The following is a 9,248-nucleotide window of genomic DNA, read 5'->3' as shown; positions in this document are numbered from 1 at the left end:
GTCCCCCAGCCTCTGGTCCCCCAGCCTCTGTCCCCCAGCCTCTGGTCCTCCAGCCTCTGGTCTCCGCACTCCGCACCTTGAGCCCTTGCCTGGTCACCCTGCCCTGGCTCCAGGACTCAGTCACTCACAAGGAAAATGTGTTGTTGTTTTTTTAGTTTTTACATTTTTTGTTAACCCTCATCCAGGGATATTTTCCCATTGGTTTTTAGGGAGCGCGGAAGAGAGAGGGCGAGACAGAGAGAGACACATCGATGGACTGCCTCCTGCATGTGCCCAACCAGGGCTCAGGCCGGGGCGGAGCCTGCAACCAAGGTAGGTGCCCTTGACGGGAATGGAACCGGGACCCTTTGGTCCACAGGTGGATGCTCCACCCACTGAGCCACACCAGCTAGGGCCGTTTCTCTCTTTCTATCCCTCTCGCTTCCTTCTCTTTAAAATTTAATAAAAACATTAAAAAAAGAAAAGGGGGATTGCAGGCCAGCACCGCGGTCTGTCAGTCTGGCGCACGGGGGCGGGACAGCAGAGCGGCTTCTAAGGGCCCCTCGGTTAGGATTTTGCCTTCCGTTGGCTCTACCAGAAACCCCCAAACTGGCCCCTCCGTGACCCGCAGGGCTGGCCCTGCTGCTGGGGGCAGTGGCCACTGAGGGCGTCCAGGCCTTGCACCCCATCCTCTCCGTCATGGCCTTATGCGGGTGGGGCTGGGGTGGGGGTCGGGGGACAATGGGAAGCAGAGGCTCCCTCCGGCCTCCATGGCCTTGACCTCAGCAGGCTATGGCTCCCAAGGGCTCTCTGGGCGCTGCTCCCGGTCCGTCTGCTGGGCCCTCCTGCTGTGTCAGAGTTCTGCCCCCAAAACTGAAACTGCTTTCCAGGTGCATCCTCCCGGGCTGCTCTGCCCTGTGACCCCGGGCTGCCCCCCTCCCTGCTGACTCACCCTCCTGCCACCTCACCTCAGCTCCCCCTCAGCCTCAGCCACAGGCTGGCTCCTTCAACCACTCCCCTCCCCTCTGGGCGGCAGCTGCAGCGGGGCCTCCCCTGCTCAGACCTCCCAGGCCAATCCCGGGGCTCAGACCCCCAGGGCTGTCCTCTCCACACCCTCCCCTCCCCGGCACCCCAATCCTACTCCAGCAGCCCCTACACCGCCTCCCCTGCCGGCTCCGGGGATGCAGCACCTTCCCCAGGACATTTCCCCACAGCCCTGAGAGGGAAGCAGTGTTGTACCCATTTCACGGATGACAAACTGAGGTGAGAGAGAGAGAAAGGAAGTTAGAAGTTAGAGGACAGGCAAGGGTGGAATCCGGGAGGCCACACACCGTCCACGTGCAGCCTGTTTCTTTGCTGAAGGTTGGCAAGTCCACCCAAGCTCTCCGCCCCCGAGGTCTGTGTGTGGTCCTGCCTTCATGTCTTCATTGCTGTGGCATCTTAGTCACCAAGCCAGGCCTGGTCAGTTCACCAACGCTGTTCCACTCACTGCCCCCACCCCCGCCCCGCCCAGTCCCTGCACCCACCCTGCTACTTCCTGTCTCTATGAAGGAGACTCGCCGGACCCCTGTGAATGGAACCGTGTAGCATTTGTCCTTTTGAGTCTGGCTTATTTCACTCAGGACAATGTCCTCGCGGTTCATTCGTGCTGTGGCAGGTGTGAGAACGTCCCTCCTTTTTTTTTTTAATATATTTTTATTGATTTGGGAGAGGGAGAGAAACATCAATGATGAGAATCACTTTAAGGAAAGTCAGCCTCTAAATTTTGAGCTGGAAAGTCACTGGAATAACTGTTCAGAAAAGAATCACAACTACATGACTTGACATTTTGGTACGTATGTTGAGAATCATTGATTGGCTGCCTCCTCCACGCCTCCTATTGGGGATCAAGCCCACAACCGGGCATGTGCCCTTGAACGGAATCGAACCCAGGACCCTTCCGCCCGCAGGCCGACCTCTATCCACTGAGCCACACCAGCCAGGGCGGAATGTCCATCCTCTTTAAGGCTGATTAACATGCTATTGTACGCAGAGATGGCATTTTGCTCCTCCGTGTCTCCCCCGATGGGCATCAGGGCTGCTTCTGCTTCTGCTTCTGGCTGGTGTGATTACGCTGCTCCGAACCCGGCGTGCACGTGTCTGTTGGAGTCCCTGCTTCCAGTTCTTTCGGGCTTGAGTCCAGCTGGGGACTTGCTGGGCCTCACGGTCATTCGAGGGGCACGGCTGTAGGGGCGGCTCCACTCCCGGCCAGAGCACGGGAAGGTGGCCGGCGGCCTGGGAAAGGCTCTGGGGTGTGCAGACTCCTCGCCCAGGGAGAGCTGAGCGCGGGTGGGCGTCTGGGGCCGGCGGCCTCGGGTGAGAGGCGCTCGCGTCCTGACGACCCTGAACTCAGCGTTTCCCTCGGGGCCAGCGTGAGCAGCAAACCCCGGGGCCTGTGGCTTGGTCCCCGGGGCGCCACCCAGGACTCGAGACCATGTTACACTTCCTGCGGCAAATCGGGCTCCAGTCGCCGGCTCTCCCACCCCCGTGCTGCTGGGGAAGGAGCTCCGGGCCGCACAGGCCCCGCTCACTCACCCACGGTGGCGGCTCCCAGCGCCCCATCCCCTCGCGCCGCGGGCGTGTCCTCCGCACGTGGCGACCGCGAGGCGCGGAGGGGCCCGAAGCGGCCAAAAGCCTCGTTTGGACAAAGCGGGGCGGACGCGGCTGCAGCCCTGGGAGCCGCCTTGGGACTCGGGGCCGGCCCCGGCAGAGCTGACGGGAGGACCGGTGAGCAGGGGAGTCCCAGGTCTTTCCCGCGAGCGGCAGAGGGAACTAACCCTGGACACTCCCTCCTCAGGCTCCTCACTTCTTGCCGGAACCGAGGGCCTTGTCTAAGGCGTTGAGTCAGTTTCCTTTTCTTTTCTTTGGCATTAAAGGCATCATGACTGAAAGAGGGGGTTTCCAGAGGGTCCTGCATGGTCTTGGCCAGTGGTTCTCAACCTTCTGGCCCTTTAAATACAGTTCCTCATGCTGTGACCCAACCATAAGATTATTTTCGTTGCTACTTCATAACTGTCATGTTGCTACTGTTATGAATCGTCATGTAAATATCTGAGATGCAGGATGGTCTCAGGCGACCCCTGTGAAAGGGTCGTTCGCCCGCCAAAGGGGTCGCGACCCACAGGTTGAGAACCGCTGGTCTAGGGTGAGCGGGCGAGGACGGTGCAGAAAAGCGCCCGGCTGGGGGCACAAATCAAAGTCCCTCTCCTCCTGGCGGCCACAGCCCCCTCCTGGGGTGCAGGGCTTGTCTGGGGGGCAAGCTGTGCAACCCCAGGGGAGGGGAGCAGGTGGGCTCCGGGAGGGGTCCTCACACAGGCACGCGGCCGCTCGGCGGAGACTCAGCCCACACTCCTGGCCTCACTTCCTCCTCCAGGGACCCCCTGCAGACCAGCCTTTTGTTCTCGCCCCAAAGCTGCCCTCGTCCCCACTCAAGGAGCCATCCGTGCCCTCGACCGTTGCAGGGTCCTGGACACACGTTGGGTGGGGGAGGGAGCGGCTGCCGGTGCCGCCCAGGCCCCGGAGCAGGCAGGTGGGTTCCCCAGGTCTCCATCTGAGCATTTCCACTGCCTGGCCCGCGTCGCCAGCACAGCCCGGGATGCCATGCGCTGTGGGCAGCCCCAGCTGCAGGCTCTCTGGGCAAGCCGTCCGGCGCTGGTCTGGGGGCCCCCCATCCGCTAAGTTTCAATCACACTGTATGATGCGCAGAAGTCGGTATTCTGTGGAAGAGCCACACTCAAGGGCCAAAGAGCCGCAGTTTGCTGACCACTGGCCTAGGGGACTGCCGGGGTCTGGAGTCCGGGAGGTCGGAGGGCCAGGGAGGATGGAACCAGGACAGGCCCAAAGGCAGGGGAGGGGGGAAGGTTGGCCTCCGGGTCTCTCTGTGTCCCTCTCTGTCTCCGCAGGCCTGACCTGCGTGTCACAGCCTGGCCCAGGGGCACACACAGCTTTGCCCACGGAGGCGGCAGGAGGCAAAAGAGCAGAGTCACTCCTAGTTGCTGGGTGCCGGCATCTGTAACTCATGGGACATCCCTCCAGTCCCCAAGCTCTGCTCCGGCCTCCAGGGGCCCCCAGACCTGTGCTGCCCAATATGGTTGGCACTAGTCACATGTGGCTTTGCCCATTTCAATTAGTTCCGGTGAAGTCAAAGGGAAAGTTCAGCTCCTCAGTCACACGAGCCACATTTCAAATGCTCAGTGGCCACATGTGTGCCTGGAGGCTCTTGTATTGGACAGAGCAGATTCTAGAACATTCCATCATTGCTAAAAGTTCTATTGGGCCATGCTGGGCCAGATGCCTGCCCTGACCCCTGGGTCCCCTAGTGTTGCCTCCGTGGGCGCTCAGGGAGCAGCCAGGAGCCTGCCCAGAGGAGGTGGTGAGGTCCAGTGGGTCCTTAGGACGAGCAGGGCTTGGCAGCTGGAGGGACAGGGAAGGGAGTGGCAGGCCACAGGAACAGCATGTGCAAGGCACGGAGGCTGGGAGCACCCGCCGTATCCGGATGGGGGTGAGTGAGTGAGGGGCCGGGGAGGGGACACAGGAGATGGGAGGCTCTGGGCTTTGGGCCCTGGGGGGCCGGGGACAGGGTTAAGTTGAAGGGGCAGGACCAGACCTGCACTGAGGAAGCCACACTGCCTGGGGCTGGACGGAGGCCTGAGGATGGTGGAGGCGGCTGCACGGGAGGGAGAGCGCTTCTTGTCATTCTCACCCCTGAGCCCGGGGGCTGGTCACACACTCAGAACCCGCGGCGCTTGATCCATAGCTGAGCTGGATGGAGCTGAGGGCACTGGTGGCAGAGGGCCCCTGAGGACGAGGGAGGAAGGCGACCATGAGGCCCCCGTGCGGCGAGGGAGTTAGGGGACCACGAGGGCCCGTGGGGACGCAGGAGGAAGGTGACCTCGCCATTTGACAGCCGGAGCTGAGGCCCAGCCGCCTGTGCTGCTGAGGTTTCGCGGCGCTGGGAGCCCCGTCGCAGGTGCAGTGCCTGGCGCAGGAGTGGGGTGGCGGCCGGTGTGGGAGGTCTGAGGCCTGGCACCAGCCAGCAGCCTACCATGGCCCGGGATTGGCCCTGCTCCTGACAAGGACATGTTGGCAGGCCGGGGCTCCGCCGGGTGCTAATGTCCTCTTAATTAGCCGGGCGCTTGCCAGGCACCCACCACCGTGGCTCAGTGCAAAGCCTGCCGGAGGGACCAGCACCGGCCGCTCTGTGGGCGGGTGGGTGGCCAGGGGGCCTCGGAGCTGCCTGCAGAGGCCACTCAGGTCCCCTCGGGCGTCGCCATCCAGGTGGAAGACAGAGAGAGGATTTCTGGGGTCACAGGGATTTTGAGTAACAGCCACAGGGCAGGCCAGACGGCACCCCCTTGCTCCAGTGGAGCCAACTCCACCCCGCTGAGCTCCTGTCCCCCAGCAGAGCACCGCCTCCTCCTGGAGCTCATGGTAACTCTGAGGTCCCCCCCAAGATAATAGCTCATCATGGGGGCCCCTCAGGTTTGTTTCCTGCCTTTTGAGGGGCTACAGTTTAGGGACAGGGGGTGAGGGTCACAAATCTCCTGGCAAATCTGATGAGAGCCATGAGCCTGGGTCCTGAAAACTACATGTCTCCCCTTAATGCTCATCCACAGCCTCTGGTCTATCCATGCCTCAGTTTCCCTATTTGTAACCGAAGGCTCTGAAGCCAGTGATTGGCAGGGATGCCTGCAGAGATGGGGTGATGGGTGTGGCCTGGATGGCACAGCTGGCGGGCCCTGCGGGCAGCAGGGAGCCGGGCCTGCCAGGATCCGCCCTGGACTCTGCTCTTCCCACGTGGGGCACAGGCTGTACCAGGCTGCGCTGAGGGCACCGCGGAGGCAGCAAGACCACAAAGACCCATTCACAGGCCCGGGCCCGGGGCTGTCGTTATGGGAACTGAGCGTGGACGTCTGTGCAGCTGGGACGTGGCTAACGCTCTGGCCCCTCACGCAGACCTGGGCCGCGCTTGTCTCCTTTGCAGAAAAGGGAAACTGAGGCTCGGACCGGACGAGGACGCGCTCCACCACAGCCTCTAGGGATGCTGGCAAGAAGCTCCCAGGACGATGTCACCCGCTTTCAGAGACAGAGGCTGCGAAGGGCCCATGGAGACAGGTGCGGGCGAGGGTGCGGGCGTCTCGCGGGGGCCGAGAGGCAGAGCCAGCGTGAGCCTCAGAGCTGGTGTGAGGGGGCCCAGGAAGGAGCAGGTGTGGGGACACCCCGGCGGGAGACTCAGGAAGGTGCCTGAGAGGGGGGCAGCCCCAGCAGCCCCCCCAGCCCGCCAGCCACATCTGGTTGGGCTGCGAGGCCAGGGTTCCAGTCCTGCTTCCATCGCTCCCAGCGCGGATGTAGCTGCATTCCTTTTCCTTTTCTTCGAGATAGATCGATTGTTAGTTATGGTGAAATTCACATGACATAAAGTGAGCTCTTTCCAAGTGCACGGTTCTGTAGCGTTTGGCACCTCCACAGCGCTGAGCGGTCACATCTACCGCAGACATTCCTGCCCCAGGGAACCTGCCATCAGGCAGTTGCTCCCCCTTCCCCAGCCCCAGGTGCGCCACCCGCTTCCTCCTGGTCCCCTCATCTGGGAACAGGGCGAGGGAGGTTTGTGGGAAGCGCAAGTGGATATGGCCCCTGCAGGGCGCCTGCAATTCTCCTGGTTGCCAGTGATTTCACGCAGGTTGGGAGAGGAGGGCCCAGGTGAGAGGCCCCGCTGGGCCCGCAGCCCTCGCCCCAGGATCAGGCCGGAAGCACAGCAGGAACCCACAGGCCCCGAGAAGAATGGGGCGGAAGTAGCCGTGGTGATGGGGTCACTGGGACGAATCGCCAAGGCATGGGAGCAAGACGCACACACAAACACCCAAGCCAAAGCCGAATAAACAACAGAAATCTTCAGAAACAGAGCTATGTCTTTCTATATCTAAGTACCTATCAATGTCGCCTATGTAGCTGTCAATCAATCAATCAATCAATCAGGAAACTGCCTGTCTGAACCACCCGGGTTCCCTCCTCGCCTTCCCCGAGTCTCCGTGACACTGGACACTTCCGTGTCCGGCGAGGTCACACGGTCCCGTCTGCAGGCCCCGCCTCGGGTCCCTCTGGGAAGGAGGGACACGGACGCTATTGTTCTGGGCCTCACAGGAGCCCAGGCAGCACCTGAGCCGCCCTGGGCTGGCCATGGGCAGCCTGCTGCCTGGTCTGGGAGGGAAATGAGGCCACTGGGAAGGGCTGATCAGCCAGCTCTGAGGCCGGTTTCCTGAGCCTTGGAGACGGAGCCCCCCACCTCCAGCGAGGCCGCCTCGGAGAATTCCGTGCCCACCACAGGTGAGCAGGGCTGTCCCACAGGAAATCTCAAGGTGACCCTGGCACAACGCCAAGGACGGGGGCCGAGCCAGGTGGCCTTGGCACATAACTGCCACGGACAAAGCATAATGAGCGCCCCATCACCAAAGACCTTCAAGCAAGACTGGGCAGCTTTAGGTTTTATGTGGTGCATGGGCCAGGGCTGGGCAGAGAGAAGCACAGAAAGCATTGGTTTGTGGTTGAGGGTTTCACTGTTGGGGGGAGGGGGAGGTGTTCTGGCCAAGGCAGGACGTCAGCAGCAGCCACCCAAGTGTCAACGCAAGTGGGGCAGTAAATGAACCTGGCCCGGCAGGCAGCGGAATATTACGCGGCCGTGAAAAAGAAAAGGAAGCCGCTTACGCACTGAAAAACTGTGGGAAGACACACCAGGTAATAAAAGCAGGTGGAAATATTGTTTAAAATGGAGAGAAAAAAAATAAGAAGAATAAGAAACAGAGCCACGCTGGCTTGTTTGTGTAAAGAAAGAAAAACACAAAAAACAAGTGTAACAGCAGGTACCGCGGCGGTGGCCTGGGAATGGGGAGGGGGAATGAAGGCCTTTTTACATTCTTGGAGTTTCGAACTACATCAGCGGTTCTCAACCTGTGGGTCGCGAAGCCCTTTGGGTCGCCTAAGACCATCGGAAAACACATATATAATTACATATTGTTTTTGTGATGAATCACTGTGCTTTAATTATGTTCAATTTGTAACAATGAAATGGGGGTCCCCACAACCTGAGGAACTGTGTTAAAGGGTCCGGCATTAGGAAGGTTGAGAACCATGAACTACGTGCACGTACTGTCTATGTGGAAACAATCTGGCTCGCGGCATTCTCCAGCCATGCCGCCAACACCCAGTCCGGCACCCCACCGCCGCCCCTAAATGCCTGCTGTTACTCAGCCCCCTCACCGCTGAGCCTGGTAGCGGCCAGGTGCTCGGGTCTCCCGCACTAGGTCTCCCTGGGTCCTGAGAGTGGTCAGGGCCGGTGACTGAGAGGCCTCAGGGACGCTCTGCCACCCGAGTGGGGGGTTGATATCTCTTCCACAAAAAGAGAAACGGAGGCTCAGAGAGGTTAAGGAACTTGCCGAAGCCACACAGCCAGAGAGCTCCCGAGTTTCAGCGTGATTTCCCAGCATCCAGAGGGTGTGCTTTGTGGGAGGGATGCTATGGGGGTGCCCAGCGGGGGCCCCAGGCTCTGCCAAAAACCCCACAAAGCTGAGAAGGTCACACCTTCTGCCCCTGGAGGAGAAAACACCCTGGAGGGGGTTCCTGGGGGAGCACAGGCTCAGACCGGTGCAGTCCCTCTGCTTTCGCCTGGAGACCTCGTGGGCAGCCTGTGGTCACACTGGCATTCCAGGGGCCTGCCTGGCATGTGGGGAATGTCCCCGCAAAGGCCTTGCCCTTCGGAGAGGCTCGGAAAAGGGAAGTGCTCCCAGACAGGGTGAGGCGCGGGCTGCAGCGAGTCCCCTTTGGAGGGTGGCGAGTTGGGGTCCTGGAGGATGAGGGTGTTACCCCTCCCTGTGCTGGCTCGGGGTCCTCTGACGTGTGGGTCTCAGGTACGAAATGGAAGGCACACTGGCCAGAGAGGCGGGACCTGGGCTCACACCTTCAGGGCTGCCCAGCCTCTAGCACCCCCTGCCCTGCCCAGGAAGAGGGCACACTGCCCACCCCCTACCCCGGAGGCCACAACCCGCGGCTCCTGCTGGCCACTGCCACGACACCTATTGGGGCAGCCAGGCTGGGTGGTGCCCGGCCACTGGGAGCTGGTCTTCAAGGCAGTGTCCTCGGGGTGGAGCGGGGCCTCAGGGAACCCCACCCCCCTCACCGGAGGGCCTGACTGCAAGGCCAGGGCTGGGTGAGTTGGGGTCTGCAGACCCCTCCCCAGC

Source organism: Myotis davidii, unplaced genomic scaffold, assembly GCF_000327345.1.
Source record: "Myotis davidii unplaced genomic scaffold, ASM32734v1 scaffold399, whole genome shotgun sequence".
Lineage (NCBI taxonomy): Eukaryota > Metazoa > Chordata > Mammalia > Chiroptera > Vespertilionidae > Myotis > Myotis davidii.
The sequence above is the reverse complement of the archived record's forward strand: the minus strand, read 5'-3'. Positions refer to the sequence as shown.